This window comes from Tympanuchus pallidicinctus, unplaced genomic scaffold (assembly GCF_026119805.1).
Source record: "Tympanuchus pallidicinctus isolate F22 unplaced genomic scaffold, pur_lepc_1.0 scaffold32, whole genome shotgun sequence".
Classification (NCBI taxonomy): domain Eukaryota; kingdom Metazoa; phylum Chordata; class Aves; order Galliformes; family Phasianidae; genus Tympanuchus; species Tympanuchus pallidicinctus.
In genome coordinates, this window is record NW_026294750.1 from 3,918,698 (window position 1) to 3,940,717 (window position 22,020).

At 51.6% G+C, this 22,020-nt stretch overlaps 1 protein-coding gene across 1 annotated transcript in view; it reads right to left on the reverse strand.

Annotated features, from left to right (window-relative positions):
• KCTD20 (potassium channel tetramerization domain containing 20) overlaps nt 1–22,020 on the reverse strand; it is a 130,722-nt gene that overhangs the window by 48,038 nt on the left and 60,664 nt on the right. The window lies entirely within an intron of this gene.

The following is a 22,020-nucleotide window of genomic DNA, read 5'->3' on the forward strand; positions in this document are numbered from 1 at the left end:
CTTTAAATGCTTTGTACTTAAATATGGCATCGAGCTCAGAGCAAGCAGATGGTTTGACCTTCCTCCTGCCTTGCCTGTTGGAGTGGGTTGGGCTGTGAGGAGCTGAGTGCTTGTCTGGGAGTGGAGCAGGGTGGCAGTGCCATCTGGCTCGTGGCTTTGGCTGCACTGAATTGCACTGATCCTCATCTTTTGGGATGAAGCCGGCATCGATATGAGCAGCACCTGTGGTTCAGAGCCCAACCAATGAAGTGTGGCTCCTGGGAGGAGGAAGACTTGCGTTGTGCAATCGCACAGTCCAGAATTAAACTACGTCTGAAGGAACATTGTGGCTGTGACAAATAACTGGAGGAGACCAAATAGTTTGTTCCTTTTACATCTGTGGCATTTAAAAGCCAATGGGTTGTGCCGTGTCATATATTGCGTCATTGTGCCAAAGTCAAGTAATTGATGGGACCAGTAACAGTCTATGAGAACATTAAATGTCTCGGGAAGATGAAAGGAGCCCCGGGGAGCTGTTGGCATCTGTCACTGACACATTTGGGAAGGAGGAGAATACAAATTGCTCTGCTGTTTGCCTCTGAGTGGCTTTCATAGCCAGAGCGTGTGGATAAATGTTGTGGTCTGTAATGGGGGTGGGCATTTTGAAGTCACAGCCCTTTCTGTGCCTCAGTTTCCCTTGTTGTAAAGCAAGGACAGTGCAGGCTGCAGGCGTGGGAGGAGCTGCGGATTCAGGTTTACACTGGGTTGGTGCAAGAAAGCATTTTCTCTGACCAAGAAAATGACTTGCAGATCAGATGGTGGGGCAGTGGGGTTTTTGGGTGGATGGAAGGGGGTGTGCTTAGTGTGAGCAGCAGGGCAGCAGGCCCCTGCTTCTCTCCGTAGTCTGTCTCGATTCCTGGATGAGTCATGTCCCTTCTGTTCATAAATGCTGCCAATGGGAGAGATAAGGGTTTGAAGTGGAAATATGGCCCTGCTGGTGTGGCCCATCCTGGCACAAATGGTGGATTAGAGCCAATGTTTCCCTGCTCCTTCTGGACAAAGAAGTGTTTTGTCTTCAGCAAGCAGGAATCTGCAGAGCTCAAGCTGCTTACTGCATCTTTGTTTCTCAGGTTAAACCTGGAGTTAAACCGCCAAATATTAGAGCCCCCTGGAGGCGATACCCAAAATAAGGCCACAAATAGGGGAGGAAGGGGAGAACCCCACAGTGTGCCAGCCAGCGAGCCTAGAAAGCTGTAGGTGTTCCAAGAGGCTCCTGGGATGTGTCAAAGATAACTGCCTGAGCCAAGAGATAGGCAGCCCCACCAAGGGCAATGCAATGCTAGGTGTGTTACTAGGTCTGTTTGCTGCAGGGGAGTTGGACTAGATAACCTTTAAGTGTCCCTTCCAACTCAAAAGGTTCTGGGCTAGGCTGGATGGAGCAGTGCAAAGGGGAATTAATCTTCTGGCTTGGGGCTTTAAGAAGTGATCATTGGTGGGATAAAATAGGGTTGAGCCCAGTGCAGGCTGTTGCAGGGGATCTGGTCTCTCTTTTTTAGGAGGGATGTTGGTCCTTGAAGCCTCATGCTCAGGAAGTGTTGACAGATGTGGGTTAGGGACAGAGCCAGACTCAGATTTCAGCCCTGCAAACAAGCCAGTGTGGGTTTGCAGGAGCTGCAAGTTCTGCTCTAGGCCTGGATTTCTGCAGACCTTCACAAGAGGGCAGAAAACAGCTGCAGAAATGCGTGCAGCTCTGGGAGCCTGACAGTGACTTTGATGGGAAACTCTTGGGGACTTTTTGCTCTGCTTTGAGGCGTAGCATGGATTTGCTAGGAGAGCTGGTGTAAGTATGCAGCAGGGAGCAAAAACGAGCAGCAATCCTGTGGACATCCCAGTATGGGAGGTTGTGTGTTTTGTAGGAGCAGAGGAGCTGCTGCACTCGTTTTTCTGTTTCCTGGGAAGAACACTGGGATCCATCCTCACACGAGTGGGGATTTATTCTAGATATAAGTTGAGGAGGGAGGAGAAGGAGAAATGAAGCTGTGGAAGGAGATGGAAGGGCATTTGATTGAGATTCTGGGATGTTGGAGAAGGGGTGGGTGCATCAGCTGGACTTGGGGTCAGCATCATCTGTGCTGCAGCAGGAGGGCTTGTGCGAAGATGGGTTTTGTAGCTTGAGTTGGCTCTGGAGAAAAAAGGATAGCTTGCACAGGGTGATTTTGATTCCTTGTATGGTATTAAAACCCAGAAGTCTCCATGCAGTCAATGTTCTTTGGTGTAACCAGCAGGTTCTGCGTTGTAGGGCCAGGTGGCAGCTACGTGTCCTGCAAGACAAAGCCTGCTCTTGGAAGCCCTGTTTATGAGATGGGGTTTTCCTGGGTGTGCTGGCAGCCAGGCTGACTCCCAGGGGGATGCAAAGCCAGAGCTGGGGCTGATGGCAGCTGGGCCTCCAATTTTCCCTTCCAGTTTTCTAGTCTGGAGATGGGACATACTCATCTGCTTCTGTTTTAGCAAATCAGTGTCAGAGCATTTACAATAACATTCAGGCTAGTTTCACTTTTCAGCTTTCTTTTCTTTTTTTTTTTTAATAAAGGAACTAAAAATAAATCTTTAGTTGTAAAGCAAAATAAAAACAGTGCCATCTTTCATTCCAGTTATTATACAGTAGCTGGCATTCTTTAGACAAAGCTTAAAATAACCGTGAACATACCAGTGAAAATAAATGGGTGAGTCATGTTTGTTAATGCAGGATTAGAAGCGTTGCTCTTGGCTCTCTGTAACATCGCGTGCTCTCAAGCAGAGGTTTTGCTGGAAGTGAAGAATTTGGGCTCCATCCATTCCAGGTCCTCCTGAGCAGAACCTGTGTGCAGTCAGTGAGTGTTCTTGCTGTATTCATTTGTGCAGTCTCGATTTGTATGGCACTGTGGTGTCCTGAGCATTGCTGTCTGTAGTGATGAGGCTTGTGCCTCGTTCTTTGGATGTGGTTTTGAGGGTTAAACAGGGAAAGTCACTCAAATATACCTGTGTTTCTTCTTGAGTTCATGAGCATTTCTAGGTAGAAGGAACCAAAAGTGTTGCTGCATTGCGATCTTCCCTCTGAGGATGGAACCTCTGTGGTTCCATCATTCCTTTGCTTTTGTTCCTGCAGTTCATGGAGGCTAAAAGGACTTTGGGGCTGGGTGCTGCCTCTCCTCTCCCAGAGGGCAGCTGCTCTGTCTGCATGCACTGCTGCTGGCCCCTGAGGCTGTCCAGAGCCTCTTTACTCCTCCAGAGATGGACGTGAATCTGAAATCCTGCTCCCAGCGTGGATCCTGGATCAGATGGGGCAACACCTCAGCATTAAAGCCAGCAATGCTGGCTTCAGCTGACACTGGGTAACCCCCGCAACAGGTCTGTGGGCTGTTTCCTCAGTGATGGAGGGACCTCAAACCTGAACTCCCTGTCATTTTCAGCTGCAATGCCTCATGAAACGATTCCTTGCCTCTACTTCCAGCCTTTGTCTCTTTGGAGTTCTGCTGGTGTGTGGGAAAAAGCTGCAAGAAAAGCCAGGGCAGCCCAGCTTGGCTGGACGGGGTAGCAGAACATCTTGGAATGACCAAATGGCCTTTGTAATATTTCCTCCCTAGTGGAGGAGAGCTTGTCAGCAAGGCTCTGGCTGCCTGGCCACAGCCACCTGGCATCCATGTCTGCTTGATGTTCAGAGCACATCAGGCTGCTTGTTCTGTGTGTGCCACCACCTCGCTGGGATCCATGGCCAGAGGGGTGAGCAGCTCCTGCCTCTGTTTTCCTTTGGCTCCGAATCAGAAGGGGAGAAACCGGAGGCTGCTCTGCAGTTGCAGTCATTAAGGCTGTTCTCCTGCTTCCTTGACAATGTGTTAATTGCTTGCCTGGCCAGCAGGTCTGCTGTGCTGCTTGCTGCAGAAAACGGCAGGGACTTTTTTTTGTTTTCTGTTCCTATTAAAAAAGAGAAATAAATATCTGCAAGGCACCTTGTGTTCTTCCCCATCTCTCCTGGGGTCAGTGAAACATGGCACGTGTCAGACTCGTGCTTCAGATGCTTTAATGTGAACTGCTGAGTCCTTTGCATCCATTTCATGTGCAAATAAAACGAGGAGGCCAATTCCCCCTTGGCCACAGCTGAGGATGGATGCCGCTCCCTCCCCATACCTGGGATCCCTTTGCGGGATTCCCTCTTTCCCCTTCTCTTAACCCCTGCCAATGAACAGGAGCAGCACCGTGCAGAAGAGGGATTTGAAGCCTGCTGAGCAGCTCTGCCTGCAGCCTGTGTGTGCTCACAGCCCTCTGCTGATGCTGCAGCTCAGAAGTCACTGGAGCTGCCTCCTGTCCGCCTCTGCAGGGCTGCATGCTCGCCTTGGGTGGCTGTCACACACAGCAGGCAGGGTTATCATGGGTGACAGCCTTGTCACCCCTCTGATAAATCACACACCAGCGTGGTATCGGTCATGCTTAAATGCACAGAAGACAGTAAATGAGCCATCTCTCTACTTAGTGTTTTTTTGGTTTTTAACAGAGAAAATACTTTTGCGTTTAAAACCCCATTTTGGGGCCATTTGGGCTCAGATCCTTGCCTGGGCTGGCAGCACACAGAGCAGTGGTGGGGCTGGTGGGTGGCTGTGTGCCACCTGCAGCAGGATGGCAGAGCCCTGCTTTGCCTGTGGGCAGCTCTGATGGACTTTGGCAGCCCAGAACAGCGGCCTCTGTCTCCTTTCCAAATGTTTTCTTTCTACTCCATGCAGTTTGACTGAATTGTAGCTCCCAGAGGTGGGGGCAGACAGAACAGGAAGTGGGAGTATGTGAGTCGGGTTGGTTTGTGTGTCTCCTCTCGCTTTTGTGTCAGCACATGGGTATCATTTGTCCTCCTGACGGGGATTTTCTTCTCCTGACCCCACTGCAGGTGGTGAAAATGCTTGCCACTTACTCCTGATGTTGGGTTTGGGGTCAAATTCTCATGAACCCTGATAGCCTTAAAAATCCAGGGGAAATGGGGAAACTGCCTTGGTTGCTTGGAGCTCAGAGCTTCTCCAGTGTGTTGAACTCTTTGGGGTTTGCAGGCTGTGGCACTTTATGACTGGGAGGTCATGAGCTGGAAGGCTGAGGTTGCACCCAAATCCCACAGAAACCATCAGCACTTTTTTTGACTGCAAGATGGGCAGTATACATTTCTAGCAGGATCTGGCAAAGCAAATCCCCTGCTGGGAAACAGAGATTGGGGTGCAGGCCTTTTCCCTAGCCAAGGGCTTTGATATTAATCTCTACTGAGGATGTAGAAGCTTGCCCCACGTAACAGCACTCTGCTGAAGGAGATGATGTGGTTTCCTACTTGATTCTTTCATCCTGCTGGCCTATGGATTTTGATAGGGCATGCTTGTATAGCTGCTACTGAAAGGTTGGCATTGGTGAGTGAATAAAGAGATAGAAGCCACTAGCTCCCAGACTGCTGGTGAATTTGGATGCTGGATGGTGAGTCTGGAGGTGGATCCTGTGTAATCCTTGCACCTTGCACTTACATCAGCCCTCCTGAGCATGGAGTGGCTGTATAGAGGGTGACTCTGCCCTGTGCCTTGCTGGAGCCACGTGTCCCCATGGCTTGTGGTGCAGCAACAACAAAATCCTCAGTGGGAGGAGATGCATGGTGGTTTTCACTCACCAGGATGCTTGGTGCTCATTGACTGGGCTTGTGAGCGCTGGTGTGGGACCTTGGGACCTCCTTCCTCCATCCGCGCCCCTGCAAGCGTGCATGGGAAAGTGTTTCACAGAGGAAATAGAGCAGAAGGAATTGAGCATAGCATGTGTTCCTTCTAAAGATAGCACGCTGGGGCTCACATCAAGGATGTCTCCACGCTCGGCATCCACAACATCTCCATCTCCCTCCATCCGCGACGGCTCTGGGCGCGCTGGGAGGGCACCAGACGTGGCCGGCCTGGGACTGCTGTGCCCTGCTGCAGTGTACTAGAAAACGTATACACAGAGCATTCCATTGCAGATGGAGGTGGCAGCCCGTGCTGCAGGTATGGTTTGGGCTCTGCAGCTCTCTGCTGTAGAGAACAGTACTGTGACATCCCTGTCCAGCCGTGTATCCCAGTGCTGGATGCAGCCTTTGCTGGAGGAAAGCAGCCCAGCCCTCTGTTATGGCCGTGGTGCTGGCTGGTGGCCCCAGGTGTCACTGACTCAGCTGCCACAGCACGTCCTCGGGGTGCTTTTCTGGGAATAGTGGGATTTCCTTGCCCAAGCCCTCTTTTTCCCTCACCATCCGGGTGTTGGTGTCACGCTGGGATTCCCTGCGTGCAGGGAGCCCTGCGGAGGCTGGCTGCAGATGCCAGTGGGCTACCAGAGCAGATGGAGGATCTGGGTCCAGGATTTCTGTGGGATTGCTCAGTGCATTAAACCTAACTGTGCTGACTTGCCTGGAGGTCTCCATCTGGCACACTGAGCCTGGGCTTATTGCTGAGAGGGGGCATGGTGAAGGGGATGGGAGGTGGAACTGGCATTTGTGGTCAGTGTCCTCAGAGACAGGATGGGAGCAGGTGCCAACCGTCCAATTGCAATTAAAGAGAAGGAAAAGGGCATCTTATAGATCTTCCTCTCACATCCTCCCTGCGTGCCTCTGCATCGCTGACCTCTGCAAGCAGTTGTGATGGCCCTGCTGCGGCGCGGGATGAGGCTGACAGCTTGGCAGCACTCAAGGAGCAGGAAAGAGAGAGGAGCAGACAGACAGTGTACCTGGGAAAAAATCACGTCAAGTCACGTTAAAGTGAGAGAATTGTTTGCTCAAGGCTTGAATGGAAAGCACTGTCTGGGCTTTGAAATGCAGCCTGCCATGCCTGAAGAGGGGATTTGTATTGGTGGTGTGGCCACAGTCACACAGGGCTCACAGAGCTTTGAGAGCCCCAGTGCTGGGATGGAGAAGGGATGTTTCTGGCTATGGCTTTAATTAGGGGTGGCACAGGATGGGGTACAGCAGAGAGCAGGGTGTGCTGGAGCTCATCGTGGGGATCAGGGACGTCCCTGGCGTCGTCCATCAGCTCCCTGCCACACCAGGAGCTCTGGGCATTGCTGTTGTTCCCCATTGAAACGTGCCATGTAGTTCTGGGGAAGTGCCTCGTTGGCTGTGTCTGTGCTGCAGCCCCACCTGAACACATTTCTGGTGGCCTATGGGGCCAGTGAACTGCAAGTGAAGCCCTCCAACCCATTTCTCTTGTTTTATGATTGCAGAGTGTTAGACACACGATTGGGTGTAATGCAACCCTGAAAGCTGCCTTCATCTACCACTCAATTCTGAGTTGGATGCCAGATCTTAGTGTTTATTACCACCACCTCTCCTGGCTTCTCCCTGTATCTGCACCTCCAGTTTTTGTCCTGTTTTTTATGCCTGGTTGTTTTCTGAATCAAAGCACGGTGCAATAAAACTGCATTTACCAGGGATTAGCTGAGCTAAACCCATAAATGTGCTTTTACTTCATTATCAGATGCAGCATACAGGGCTTTCTCCTTAGCTGTACTGGGTCTGCGAGAGGGTTTGTGGATCACCCTGCAAATGAAAGGGCAGGATGCTGGGGAGACAAGCTTCTCCTTGTGTCTGGGATTATGTTGATGGGGAGAAGGAAAACAGCAGAGATCCCTGCCTGGACTCCAAGGTTCAATGTCCCCTTTTTTTAACTTTCCTGCTTTCTCAGCCCCCAGTCAGTGCAAATTTAATGGAAGAATAAATATTAAACACAACCCATGTTAAACAGAGCAGGCTTAACCGAGACTGGGCTGAAGTCCCAGGATGGTTGGGAAGAAGGATTTCTAAGTTTCCTGAACCAACATGTGCTGTGACTGTAGCACTGTGGGTTTATTGTCTGCTTATTTTTGCTTCTGCTTTACCAACCTTTCCAAATTCCTGTAGACAAATAACTGCTGGGCAGGAGGAAGCTCAGCACAATGAACCTTCTCAGTGCAGGGCTGGTGGGCTGTGAGCTCAGCCCTGTGCTGGGTGTGAGTTGGGGTGGGCAGGAAGAAAACTGGTGGGTCTGGAATGGGGTGGGGGACACCTCAGAGGTGGGCACTGAGAGCTGCTCCTGCAGTTTGGGTTCATACAGTCATGGAGCATCTCGAGTTGGAAAGGATCACAAGGATCACAGCTCCCTGTCTGTGTGGCTCACATCCTCCATGCTGTGTGTGCGCCTGGGGTTGCAGCATCGCCAGTGCAGGATTCAACCCTTGGGGTTGATCTCCCCACGATAGAAGAGGCTGAAGGCATTGATCTCTAGGATAGGAGTTAAAGAAGCAGCTGAGCACCTGGCTGTGCTCTGAAGAGGTGGCTGTCTCCTCCGCCTTCTCCTGATGTTGAAGGTTTTGGGGACAAGAAAAACACCTCTGCAACTGTCACACAGTGGCACCTGAAAATAGAGGTGTGCTGGTGTGTCACACATCCCCCATCACATCCCTCCTGGGGAGATGCTGGTGGCCAGGAGTCAGGGTGGGAGCAGATTCTGCTGCAGCACAACTGGTGGAAATGGGCAGGATTCAGCCATCCTTGGGCAAAGGCAACAAAACGAGCAGCTGTGTGTGCCTCACCAGGCCTGGAGCTGCCTGAGTTTTGGTGGCAGGGATGCTGGGGTGCAAGGCAAGAGATCTGCTGGTTGTTCTGCAGATGAAGCTGTGGGAGGAAAGCTTGCGCCCCAGTTTCCTCTCTCTAGAATAGGGTGATTGCTGTTGACTGTGGCTTTCCAGAACAAAGATGGTGTTTCAGTTGTGTGTAGGCAAGATTGACACAGTGCATGGCAGAGCATGGCAGAGGGCTTTTGGGTACTGGGTGAGGGTGGGTGCACTCCACTCGCTGTGGTGGGGCCACCAGCAGCACCCCACATGAGAGGACATTGTCCCATTGCTTGCAGGACTGTGGAAAGGCGAAGAAATGCTTTTAGCTGCCCTGTTGGGTATTGCTGGTGATGCAGTGCTGGACCCAAGGCTCCATCCCAGGCTTCTGAGTTGGGGCTCTCCATCTGGGCTGCTGATCTTTGCAGAAGTGATGTCTCTCCACGCCAGTGCTCGGCTTTCCCAGGCTCTGGGAGCTCGAGGGCACTGGGGCTGGCAGTCAGCAGTGCCAGCTTCGCTTCATCTTGACTTGCTGAATGGAATTTGTAATTCATTTTCTAACAGCCTTGTGTCTGAACAGCCTCCTAAGGACTTGAATGCTGGAAGAGCCTATTCTCTGAGCATCCCATGTAGAACAAAAGCTTGTCATTCTCCAGCAGCTTCCTTTGCAAAGTGAAAAACAAGCTGCCTTCTCCCAGCTGTGACTCAAAAACGAGCAAGAAGCAAGGTGCAAAACATTTTGTCCCGAATCTTCTCATTAATGATGCTGGGAGAAATGACAGACTCGGAATAGATCTGAAAAGGAGCTGTTAGGGCTTGGAAGGATGCAGCTGGCAACTTGCACAATGGAAAATGAGCAGGCTGGCAGCAGGCTGGCCGTGGGGTTACTGATGAGAAATGAAAGATTCTATCTGCTTCCTTCAGTGCTTCCCTATCAGCTGCTGCAGATGGACACTTGGGGTTCGACCACCTCCAGACAGCACAGAGGTTAAACAGGCATTTCTCTTAAAGAAAAGCATTCCTTAAGTTGCAATTATGCCTGGGATGGAACAAAGGCTTGTATCAGTTGGATGTTTCCGTGGTGGGGAGATTTGCATCTGAATTTAATGTGTAAGGCTCTGGAGGAGCCTGCTTGGGAACTGGAGGGGTCGAGGAAGGCTGGGGATGCCCTCTGTGATGGATGGGCTGGGAATGAGGGCTGGTGTGAGTGGGGAGGGCTGAGGAGGTGCCCCAAGCCCTCGGTGTCTGGGAAAACAGGGAGGGAAAAAGGAGCAGGTGAGATTGTGAGTCTGAAGCCAAATTTGTAACACATCACCTGGGTGTATGCTCACATGGCTGAAAAATTTACAAGCCTAATCCCTGGCTTTCCTAGATGGGGAGTATAGGAGTGCCTGTGTAGCTGGAGGTCAGCAGAGCAGGATAAACGGAGCAACACAGAGATTATTAGGTAAAATGGAGAGAGCAGGGATTAATGCAAGAACCAGAGAGGATTTGAACACTACTGAGCTTGCTCTGCTTCTGTAATGCACGGAAGCACTTCCTGGCAAGAGCTGTGCTGCATCTTCATGGGACGTTTCAAAAGCAATAGTGCAGAAATGAAATCAGTAGCTTTGGCCAGCTGCATTGGTTCTGTCTTTCCAGCTGGTGCTAAAACAGGACAAGAAGCAAACTCAGGCTCACGCTGTTGTGTCATGGCTTTGTTGCATCTTGCACAGTTTTCCTCCTCAGCAAAATTACGTCTTCCATTCAAACTCTGCACCTGGAGAAGAATGAATGCGAAGCTGGGCTAAGCTGTGTGCCTGAGGCTGTGTCTGGTGGGCTCACCCTATGATACATGGCAGAGAGATGTCCCTCCTCTTTTCTTCTTTGAAATGATGGCTCCATTTCTGTGAAGGTCCGAGCTGGAACCTTAGGATCCACAACTCAAAACCTGTGCTCTGCAACCATTAAGGAGCTCCCTATGCCTGTAGGATGCCACTAAGGAATGTGGGAATTCAGCTGTGGGATAAGGAGGAAATGGGAAAAACAGGGGAAGTTTTGCACTGAGATGTGCTGTGCTGTTAATCCCCACCTCTCCTCCACGAGTCAGGGCTGATTTGGGAATTACAGGCCAAGTTGGACATGGAGAGATGCAAGAAGCCTTCCTGCTGGAATGAAATCTGTTCTGCCCTAACATCAAACCAGATGTGGGAAAGCCCAGCTCGGTCCCTTAAAATCATTGTCACATAAGAATGGATTCAGCTTGAGCTCTGGGGATGCAGCCTGGGGGATGTTTCCCAAGAAACGGCCGCACTGAAACGCTTGGCATTGCAGAGCAATCCTTTCCCAGGGCCAGGAATCGTTAGCAAGGCAAAGCTCTCTGGGGATGCTTTAATAGCGAGTCAGTGTTTTAGGAGAGCTCACTGCAGTGGTTGGTGCTGTCATTTTCACCCCTCCTGGATCCCAGTATGGCTCTGTGCCGCAGCTGGGTCTCCAAACAGTGTCACCTCCCCGCGTTGCTCCAGAGGGGGACAGTTGGAAACCAGGTCAGCAATGGCAGAGCGCATTGATCGTGCGGTGATGGGGGTGGGAAGGTGCTGAGAAGTGTTGGTAATTATTGCTCTCACGTGTGCAGCTCTGACCTGACTTCTCCCAGTATTTGGGATCCGGGGATAATTCAGGGTAAACGCAAGAGACAAAATCTGTCCTGATCATCCAGTAAATTAAAAGAAAAGCCAAACAACCTGCATTCTGGGGAGCTGGTGTGCAGCGCTGCAATCCGTCCTTCCCCTCCTGCCTTTCCCAGCTGCTGAGAGGGACATCCCATAGAGGTGGTTGTGTCAGGACAGCTGGCTGGGGACACCTGGGACAGGAGGCTTAATGAAGCCAGTGAGAGACAGGCTGGGTGTCTCTGTGTGTTGGGTTTGGCCCAGATAACCCATCTGCCCACCAACACGGTGCCCTCTGCCATAGGAACGCTGCGTCAGCAGGGGAGCCCCTGGGGGCTGCATGTCCTACATAGGCACAGCGTGGCAGGAGGGGACGTGGCAGCTTCAGGATGAGCTCAGGAGCACCCATCCTCAGCATGGGATGGCCTCTGACCGGTGTCACCTCGTGGCACCCAGTGCTTGGTGCTGCAGAAGGCAGAGCTTCAGAGAGCAGCAAAATCCTGATGGAGAAATGCCACTGGAGTGCATTAATTACTCTCTTGCTCTTTCTTGCCCCATTTACCAGGGAGGGTTTGGTGCTCTGTGGGCACACTATGCACACAAGGCTCCCTCTCCTTGGATAACCCAGCTCGCAGCTTTCCAGCCAAACTCCCCCACCCTCCCAGAGATGTGCTGGAGATCTGCTGTGAGCTGTGCTTGTGCATTTTGCACGTTTAAAGCACAGACCTCTATGGATTCACCTGACCCAGTGGGAGATAAGAGCAAACAGGAACCTTAATTTTGCCTTATCCCTGTCCTTTGTAGGATAAATTCTGAACCTCTAAGGGCTGAAGCATTAATTAACAATATACATATGTAAAGATGTCCTTAAGGCAAGAGTAGCAACTCGATTGCTTACAACACACCACAACTTTCCATAAGTATTTTTTGCACAACGCTCAACTGCTCTGAGTTCCCATGCACTGGTGCTCCTGCACATCCCTCCAGAGATGGATTTCAACCCCAATTACCCCCATCCAAACGATGCTGCTGCCTTAAACCTCATTTGCTTTGTGTGCACGGTGCAACAGAAGAGCATTGGTGCTGCTCCTGTGTGCTTCTGCTGTCTGTTTGGGTAGCACCGTGTCAGCTTCAGGAGCAGTAGGAACACGAGATATTTTTCCAAGTGTGACTTACACTGTGATAGAGGGGCAAAGGGCTGTGCCAGCCTTTCAGGGGCCTAGCAGCTAACTTCCCTTCCTTGTCCTCTAACAGCAGCCCTATGTCACTGGGAATTGCTGGTGGGGATGGGCTAAGGATTGGACTCAGTGATTTCAGTGGTCTTTTCCAGCCTCAACAACTGGATGATTTACCTCCAATTTGAAGGTGAAGCTGCCTATTTGGAGACTCAGAAATAGGAAAGGCTGAAAGCTGGAAACTGCAGCACCCCAGAAATCCCCAGTGATGTATCCTGGGGATGCAGTAAGCTTGATCAGCAAGGGCCTGCATCCTGGCAAGAGCCTCTTGAGCACATTCCCACACTACATCATATTAGTCATCCTGAGTTATTCAGCTCTTGTTGAGCAAAGCCTTGTCTCTGCCTTTATTTTATTTTATTTTTGCTGTTAGCCTGAAAACCTATATTTAAATATGAAGGGATGGGAGTAGTTTTTAATTGTGGCTGTACAGTTCCTAAAATGCAGGGAGGTAAAGCCTTCATGGGCGACCACTTGGTGAGCGTGCTGCTGGTTCCTCCCCTGCAAGAGAAGAAACTGGGTTAGAACTGAGGCTGTTTCTTCAATAGCAAGAGAGGAGGAGATGCAGTGCAGGCAGAACCACAAGCAGGGACTGCAGGCCGACCTCAGTGCTGGACATGAGGTACCTCCTGGATCACAGATGCCACCCGTGCCATTTGGGTGCAGGGTCCCAAGCTCTGGAGCTCCAGAAGGATCCCACTGCCCCCCAAGGCCATGCAGGAGGTGAAGGTAGAAGCACTGAAGTTTGCATCATCCTCTGCCCCCCATCTCAGCCATAGCAGGCTGCCTCTCCATCCCACCTTCCTAATCTCAGTATGGAGCTTCATTGTGAGTTACTTCAGTCTCAGGTGCTGTTTCAGATGGATTCGTTATGCTATTTGCCAAATGCATCAGAAGGGGCTAAATTGGTCTGCACGTAACGAGGCAGTGATTTAATTATTGCTAGCACTTTCACTCCAACAAAAGCCTCGGTTGCTGCTGTCACTTGTGTTTTGGGAGCTTCACACACACACCAAACCTGTCAGAGGCACTTGAGGGCTTCAAGCCCCCACCCCTTTATTTATTATTATTATTATTATTATTATTATAAGCATTGCTATTCTCAGCTTCCTCACACATGAGTGCAGGGCACTGCACCCTGCATCCTACAGCTTTTCACGTTACCAATAGGTATTGAAATCCATCCATTCGCAAGATGGGATCTGAAGCAAAGTCAGGGTGCTGTGGTGTCCTGGTATCCTCTGGGATGGAGCTGATTTTCTTTGTGGAGGTTTGTATGGTGCAGTCATTTGGATTTCAGTTGAAAGTAGTGGTGATAATAGAGCTGTGTTTTGTGAGCAGTGCTCACAGAGGTCAGGATTTTTCTGCTTCTTGTGCCGATGAGGGGCTGGGGGCACAGCCCAGAGAGCTGAACCAAAGGGGTGCCCCATTCCATGTGGGTCGTGTTAGGGGAAACAAGGGGGAAGATGAGGGGATGTCAGAATCCTTCCCTGGGTTTCAGGGCACTCCACAAAGTTCTGTCTGTACCTGCAGCCCATTTTATGGATGGAGAGACTGAGGCACCACTTGCCCAAGTCCCTGCAGCCCCTCGGTGGCAGGGAGAGAAGGGAACAATGGGGGTTTAGTCCTTATTTCCAGAGGTTTTGCATATCACCTTTGGGAATAGTCCTGAAGTCTTGTGTTCAATGAACTGAGCCCAATCCAGATGTTTGCACTTGTTTGAGCCCTGCAGCTTTTCCCTGACCCTGGGAGCAGAGCACAGGCAATCATTTGTGGTTTAGGTCCTTATAAGTGTCAAAGCAGCGTCCAAAGCACAGGTCTGGGCACTTCTCCTGCCTCTGCTCCATGGATATCTCCTTGTTTAATGTCAACTGGTGGAGGGGATGGCTGCACATCACCTTTTGGGGCACTCTTACAAATTCCAGAGCTCCCAAACTCATTCGCTTGATGGCTTTGGAGATTCAGACCAGCTTCAGGTGCAACTCAAAGCATTGCTCAGCCTCCCCTCCGTGCTGGGGAGCCGTCAGCTTTCCTTCCCAGCTCCCTCATGATGAGCCGCCAGCACAAGCGCTGGCAGCAGAACCAGGAGCTGCCATGAATCATCCTCATTAAAAAGCAGTTACAATTCAGCTTTGCAGAGAGGCCTCGCACTGTCTTCGCTGGCATAATGGAGCTATTAAAAGCTGCCGTGTCAGGCAGGTGGCAGACAATAGATGTGCACAGGTACAGCCTGGAGCCCCACTGCACAGGGCGTGGGGAGGGCCAGCGTGTGCCTTCAGCCCATCTGTGTGCTCAGGGCAGGAGGTGCTGCTCCCATGGAAGGGAAGATCCTATGGATGTTTGCCTATAGCGGATGGAGAGATGGGGAGAAAGAATGGGTGTCTGAATGTGGGACAGCTGGTGTTCCACAGGGGTGTTAATCCTATGGTCATCACTACAGGGGAGGCCATGAGCACAGGAGCACGCAGGAAGCTCCCACATGTTGGGAACAGCTTGACAAACTCCTCGTGGCGGACTGAGTGGATGAAACCAAAGCAGAAATGAATGCTGCCCGTTCCAAACCCGTCACCACGACGTGGGATGGGCCTCAAAAGGCGTCTCTGAGCTTTGACATCTCACCTGGGATGTGCTGAGCTCCCGTTGCTCTCTGTCCAAAATGTCTCCACTGGGAGGAAAAGCCACGAAAAACGACCTCAGCTCAGACTTCCTCTCTCCTGGCTGTTCTGGATCTCATTTCACACTTCCCCATAAGAAAAAGGGGAACAAAGCAGCAAAGAGCGAGATTTGCATTAAAAAGCAAAGCGAGTGGCAGACAAAGCAAGGAGGTCAAAGGCAAGGAGGGAAGCGAGAGGTTTGCAGTCATTTCTGGGTGAATTCCTCCTTTAAGATGGTCTTCTCAAACTCCCCCCTCCTTTCTCCGCAGACCCAGGCCGTTAATAATTCAGTGCTTTATATTTGCAGCACAACCTTCCATCTCGGGACTCATTTCTCTTTGCAGTGACCTCAGCGAATGAACAGAGGGTGCTGCTTTTTGAACTGGAACGAGTTCGTTCGTGCAATTAAACTCACCCTGGTGCGCACGGGTATTTCTTTTATTATTTTTTTCACGTGTTCATTTATAATTGTGGTTTCTTCCGTTTGTATGGGGGGGGTTGGGGGGATGCAGAGTGGAAAGGAATAGCAAGACTCTTCCGGCGGTGCTTTTCATTAAGGGTGAGCTGCGAAGTCGAGGCGGGCAGTGAGTCAGCATCCTCTGCTGCCTGTGTCGGCACGGAGCTGTTGCTGGGGTTACTGGCGCAGGTGGCAGCGATCAGCCCTGCTGCTGTCCCCAGGCTGAGCGCGGCCCCGGCTTCCCCAATGCACCAAAGAAACGAAAGGAAGTGGCAAAACTCTGAAAAGCCCTTTTGCAAAGGAACTCCTTCTCCCCATCCCCGCACCACTGTGGCTGTTTTGTCATTTGGGGTTTAGAAATGGGGAAAGAAGAAGCAGTGGCTTTTGCTTTTGCTTTGGAGGGGGATGATTTCGGAGAATTCGTGTGTTTATTGCCAGCAGCTCCCTTTCCTTATTTCTCCATCTGCTCATGCCTTGTCCAAATGGTCATTGGCCAACACAAGGAGGGTCACTATGGCACCCGTGGGGCAGGATGGTGTCACCCCATTGCCCTGCAGTGTCACCCCATCACCCAGCATCGCACCGCTGGACCCCAGTGAGGGGTTTTGCTCCCAGTTTATACACAGTCACTCATCAGCACCCCTATTTCTGCTGTCGTCCTCATTGCAAACACCCCGTGATGCAGAGGAAATTTCAGGGTGAGTTGCAAGAATTTCTCAGAAATGGGCTCTGCAAGAAGGGGGATCCCAGGCTCGTGCAGCTACAAAACAGGAATCATATAGAAATAAAGTGCAGGGCTCAGCACCAGAGCTTGGGTCATCGAGCCCTCCTGCAGCCTCTCCATGATGCTGCACAGGCTCCTCTGGCCCAAATTTCGGTTGGTTTGGGTTTCCCTGCTGGAAATGCAGAACAGCCTTAGGGCAGAAGTGAATTTCCCCAGGAACAATGATAATATTGGCACTTAGCTGGGTCTGGTTGGATCCAGGCTCCCAAGTCCTGCTGGGCGTAGGGACTGGGATGCCATGGTTCTCCCAGAGCTGTGCTAGCATGGAGCTGAGCTCCTCAAGCAGCCTCCATCCTGACACCAATTTTCCTCAACTGTTGCTCTTCATTCAAGACGTTTGACATAAATCCCACTCCTCTGAACATAACACAACACATCATTCCCTGTTAATTGCTCCTGGGCTGTGATGATGGCATTCCAACAAGCTCAGAGTTGAGGCTGGAGGGATGGGATGGGCTCCCATCCCTACCATCCCTCTCATCCCTTCCACCCCTCCCACCCTTCCCATCCCTCCTATTGCTCCCATCCCTTCCATTGCTCCAATCCCTCCCATCCCTTCCACCCGTCCCATCCCATCCCTCCCATCCCAGCTCCCCAGCACACATACCAAGGAAAACCAGGCGATTTCCATGACACAATTTATTTTTCTGAGCACGACTGGCTGAGCAATGGGAGAAAGGTGAAGAGCACACGTTCTGAAAATAAACACTTGAGCCTTTACAAGGGCGCTTTGTGGTGCAGCAGCGACTTGTAGATTCTCCAGTATTTCTGTGCAAACCAAGTGGAGCTATTTAAGAACAGAACTGTTTGTGCAGCTGAGCGGGGCTGGGCACCAATTCACCCAGATATCCTGAGTTTCCCCTTGAAAAATCCACTTGAAATATTGTTGTGAAGAGGCCCATCCCGTATTTGAGGGCAGATTGCTCCAGCTGTGTTTGGATGGAGGGCAGTGGTTGGGCTTGGCTGTCAGAGGGGCTGCTAGCAGAATTTTTGCAGCTGTTGGCTTCGCTTGGCATAAGTAGGCTGAAATGCTGCCTTGTGCCAACTCAGATGGGGACGAGTGCCACCAAAGCCAAGCAGAAGTGACATTCCTGGAATAAATTATTCAGTGAAGCGCAAGGAGTGACTCCTACTGCCCCAAATGGGGGCTGCTGAGCTCTCATCCAACTGGGCAGTGATGCTCATCCCACAACCCTCCAGCACCCACCCCGCATCCCATGGACATCTGCCCATCCGTAATGAAAAGGCAGCGCCGCTGCCACGCCGTCTCCATGGATTTGTGGTTAAGTTGCTTTGTGGATGTAATCTTATCGCCTAATGACCAAATAATGGCGTGCAACAGGAGCTGCGTAAGAAGCCTCTGGATATCATTTTGCTGTCATTGTGAAGGCCTTGGAATGTGATCCCCATTAAAGGGGGAATTTGCATTAACATTGTTTGGCCAACATAATCCCGCCCTGTAATCACATTTTTAGGATATTAAAATAGGCCTGACTCTAGCCTGAGTTGTAACCCCTTGGTCCCCAGAGGCTTGGATGGGATTGAGCTCCAGCAGATCCATCACAGCCAATGGAGCCCCTGTGTGAAGTCAGCAAGCAACAAAGAGGAATTTGGGGGATCTTTTACCCCTCCAGATCTTCCCCACTGATGGCAGAGTTGCCTACTTCTCTTGCTACATCCATAGCTCCTATCCATGCACGGCTACGTGGGGTCAGCGATTCGATTTTCACTTCCCCCACCTATTGAGAGCAATGACCTCTCTATGGAGACTACCTCCACTCACTCTACTGCAACAGAGTCGTCCCCATGTGCCTGCTGCCTGTTGTGCTTGTGCTCAGTGCCCTGTTAAAGGTTTGCCATCCACACGGAGCTTGCAGCAGTGAGCTTTGCCCGTGTGCTGACTGCGAAGCAAAACCTCAGCAGTCAGAAAGCGCTGAATTTTATTTCCTATCTCGAGTTTCTGTTTCTCATTTTTTGCAACCACGAGCTGGGCGAAAGGCTGGCGAGGGATTTAAATAGACTGCAGGTGGGAGGCGAGAAGCGTCCTCCTAATGTACAGAGGAGAAACTGAGGCACGGAGAGACTCGAGGCTCTGCTCCTACGCAGCCAGACGGCTGTGGGCGCATCTCAGGGCTGCGGTGCTTCTCTGTGGAGTGGCTGTGAGCCCGAAGGCTGCAAGGTGGTCACTCCTGCACCAAAGGCAGCTTTGTGCTGCTTCATCCCTAATTGCAGAGCCAATAATCGTAATTAAATCGGAGCTGAGTTTGCAGGGAAGAACCAGCTGAAGGTTACGGGGAGAGCAAGCGACTAGACGTGGCTGCAGAGAGAGGAGCAGAGTGCCAGCTGCCCATTTGTTTGCTGTGGCTTTGTGTTACTGGGACTTAATCACGAGAAGCTGGGTTGATGCTGAAGCCCTATTTACAAGTTTCAGCTCTGCCCCAGCAGTGGGGAGTGACCCGAATGGCACTCTCAGCCTCTAATGTTGGCAGGGAAATAGGGTTCCTATGGATGTGAGAAGCAAAGGTAGGGCAAGGTGAGCTCGTGGTTCTGGAACGACAGGAGGAGCCACACGAGTGAGTTAATCGTGTCCCCATGGAGCAGCTGGAGCTTTGTGTGTTCCCTGCTGTGAGAGGAGAGACAATACATTTATGGTGCATTAAGGTATTATTGTAACAGCGTTAGCGCTGAAAGGTTTCTGATCCTCAGAAATAAAGAGTAGCAGATTTGTCCCAGATTTATCAATGGAGGCAGGGTTCCCATTCAGACATGAGGGAGGGCAGGGCTCCAACACGTGCGGGCAGCGAGGCTGCAGGATGCACAGCTCTGAATGGGGCAGGGCAAGCACAAGAGGATGCTTGAGATGGGCAAGGCTTCGAGGCAGGGAACCAAAGCCTGGGAGCAGCGGGGGGTTGGAATGAAGGTTCCATGTATGGGAGGATTCCCCTATGGCTGTGGGAGAGGTGAAGCTGTGTGCCCCCTCTGCTTGTTAATCTGCCCCAAGAAGGCCACTAAAGGAAGAAAGGAGCAGTGCTGGCTCTGCTGCTTTGTGGAAGCTGCAGTTGATGCTGCAGGTCAGCCTGTAGATCATTGCACAGGGGAGTTTCCTAAATGGCTGTTAGGAATTAAATTGAATTTGTCGAGTCCAGATTCAAGATTAGAATTGGACGGATAAGCAGAGAGGATCTCGCAGGGGGAGGAGGTGGAGAGGTGGACATCCTGCATTAAACAGAAAAGCCACAGCCTGGAGGAGCACATTTGGTGCTGCGCTTTGCAGGAAAATGCTGGGGGCACTGCAGAGGTGTCCCTTCCCATGGGCTCCTATCAGCACTGGTGTCACCGTGCTCAATCTCCCCCTGTGATCGTGTTCATGCCTGCTGATTCGGGGCACAACCCGGCCTGCTTGACCAGCTGGGGCCGGCAGCAATGGCCCCGCAGCCGCTCTGCCTGCAGCGAGCTGCTGGCCTGGCAGAGCTTAATTAGATTTGATGGGATTAGGTGGAAGCAGCGGAGGGGAAAACAGGGCCAGGAGGCCACGCCGTGCCTGGGGCTGCTGGGCTGGAGCTGCAATCCTTCAGGCTGATTTCAAGCAGGCGGCAGCTGAGGGGTTAATTCCAGCTGCTGTGCTGATCTGATGGGGACAGCTCGATCCTGGTTGCAAGGGAAGGGATTTTCCTCAATGCATCCCAAAGGTACGCGGCTCTCTGCAGAGCTGCGCAGATTTGCAGTGGGTTTACCCCCCCCCCCCCCCCCCCCGATTGAGAGCCCGAGTAAACTGTTGCAATTACGGAAGTTCTGCCTTGTTGCCTCGAGCCTTTTGTCATCAATAAATGTTTACGGTATGAAGCAGCCTTGTTTGTTTGCCTTCGACCAGATGACAGTGATTTACTGGCAGAAATCCTAGCAGTGGAAAGAGATGAGCCAGACAAGTCCTTAAGTAAGTGCTACGCACATGTATGGAGGGAGCAGACGATGGCTGTTGCACGATCAGGAAACCTGCAGAGAGCAGAGCTCAGATTTTGGTTGTGAACATTGTTTGCAGGAATGTTTTTGCAGCTTATGAGCAACCCTAGGGTGAAAGATGCTTGGTTTTCACTCTGTCCAGGTTGGGATGGGTGGGAGATGCTGTGTGTTGGGTTCTCCTGCTGTTAGCTGCCATGGGAATGATGAAAGAGTAAGGCTGGATGCCTGTTGCCCCAGTTCCCTCATCCTGCAGCCATGAGCAGGACATGAAGCCAAGGATGGAGGAGACCATAAGAACCCAAACCCACACAGGGCAAGGTGCCGTGGCCTGGACATGAGTGTCCCCTATTGCTGCTGCAGCAATGAGTGCAGCTGGGGCTGAGGCCACAGCCCAGAGCAGTTCCCAGCTGGACGCCTCCTCCTGGGGCACCTCCACCACTTTTTGGAGCAGAAGGTTTGGGGTTATTTTGCCCCCTATCAAATCTATCAGCAAGATGAGGAAGGGAAGCTGGGTTTGCTTGGATCTGTTCGCATTTACGCTTTGGGCTCGGCTCCTACAGCAATATTTATTGCTGTTTTCCCCCATGGGTTTGTATATTTTGTACAGCTTGTTTCTAATTTAAAGTATAAATAAGTTTGATCTTTTCATCTGTGGGTTTTTTTTTTTTTCTCCCTACCTTCTGGAGGCTGTGCTGGTTAAAAATAACAGCAGCAAGGAGCTGCAGCTGGGCTGGTGGTGAGGATTTCACGTTCTCTGCAGTGGGGCTGTTGGGGTGGGATGGGATTGGGATGCCCTTAACACATCCCTGACCCATGTGGTCAGGCCCTTTCCCCAGCCAGGAACCCTCTGAATTCCCAGAGCCTCTCTTGGCACAGGGCTGAGGATAGGAGCGCTCCTGGAGAGCGATCAATGGGGTTTGGGAGCACAGGGACCCGTGGGGGGGTTGGCCTCGAGTTACCCCTCTGTGTAAGCCTTGTGGGGATGGAGCATTTGCCAGCACTGGGATTCTGCAGGAAAGGCTTTCTGCAGGAAAAAAAAAAAATCCCATTTGACCAAAAGTGAACTATTTGTCTGAAAAGATTGATTGAGAAGAGCCTTCCAGCTTCCTTGCAGGAAAGACTGCAACTGCCTTTATGGGAGGGCTGAGCCAGCTTCACTTCTGCATTGAGTTTGCTGTGGGGTTGCACACGCACACTCAGACACACACATGAACATGTGCACGCATGCACACACATGCACATACATGCACACACATGCACTCACACACGCATGGGCATTCATGCACACACCCATGTGAACATGTATGCACGTGCATGCACACAAGCATCCACACATGCACGCCTGCATGCACACATATGCACATACATGTGCACAGACGCGGGCACACACACATACATGCAGACACGCATGTGCACACATGCACGAACATAGGCATGCACACCCACCTACATACGTGCACATACACAGGCACACACACGGATACATGCTCACACACACACACACACACACGCCCTGCCGTTCAGGACTCCCCCCGCTGCTCCCAGCCCCCAAATCCTCCGGCAGTTCCCCGCCGCAGCCCCACCGCACCCCGGGCACGGTGCGAGCCGCTCCGCGGGGCTCCGGGGGTCCCCGAACCGGGCGGTGCCGGGGGGGTTCGGGGAGCGGCGGGGCGAGGCGGTGCCAGCGCTGGGGGCGGACTTTTTG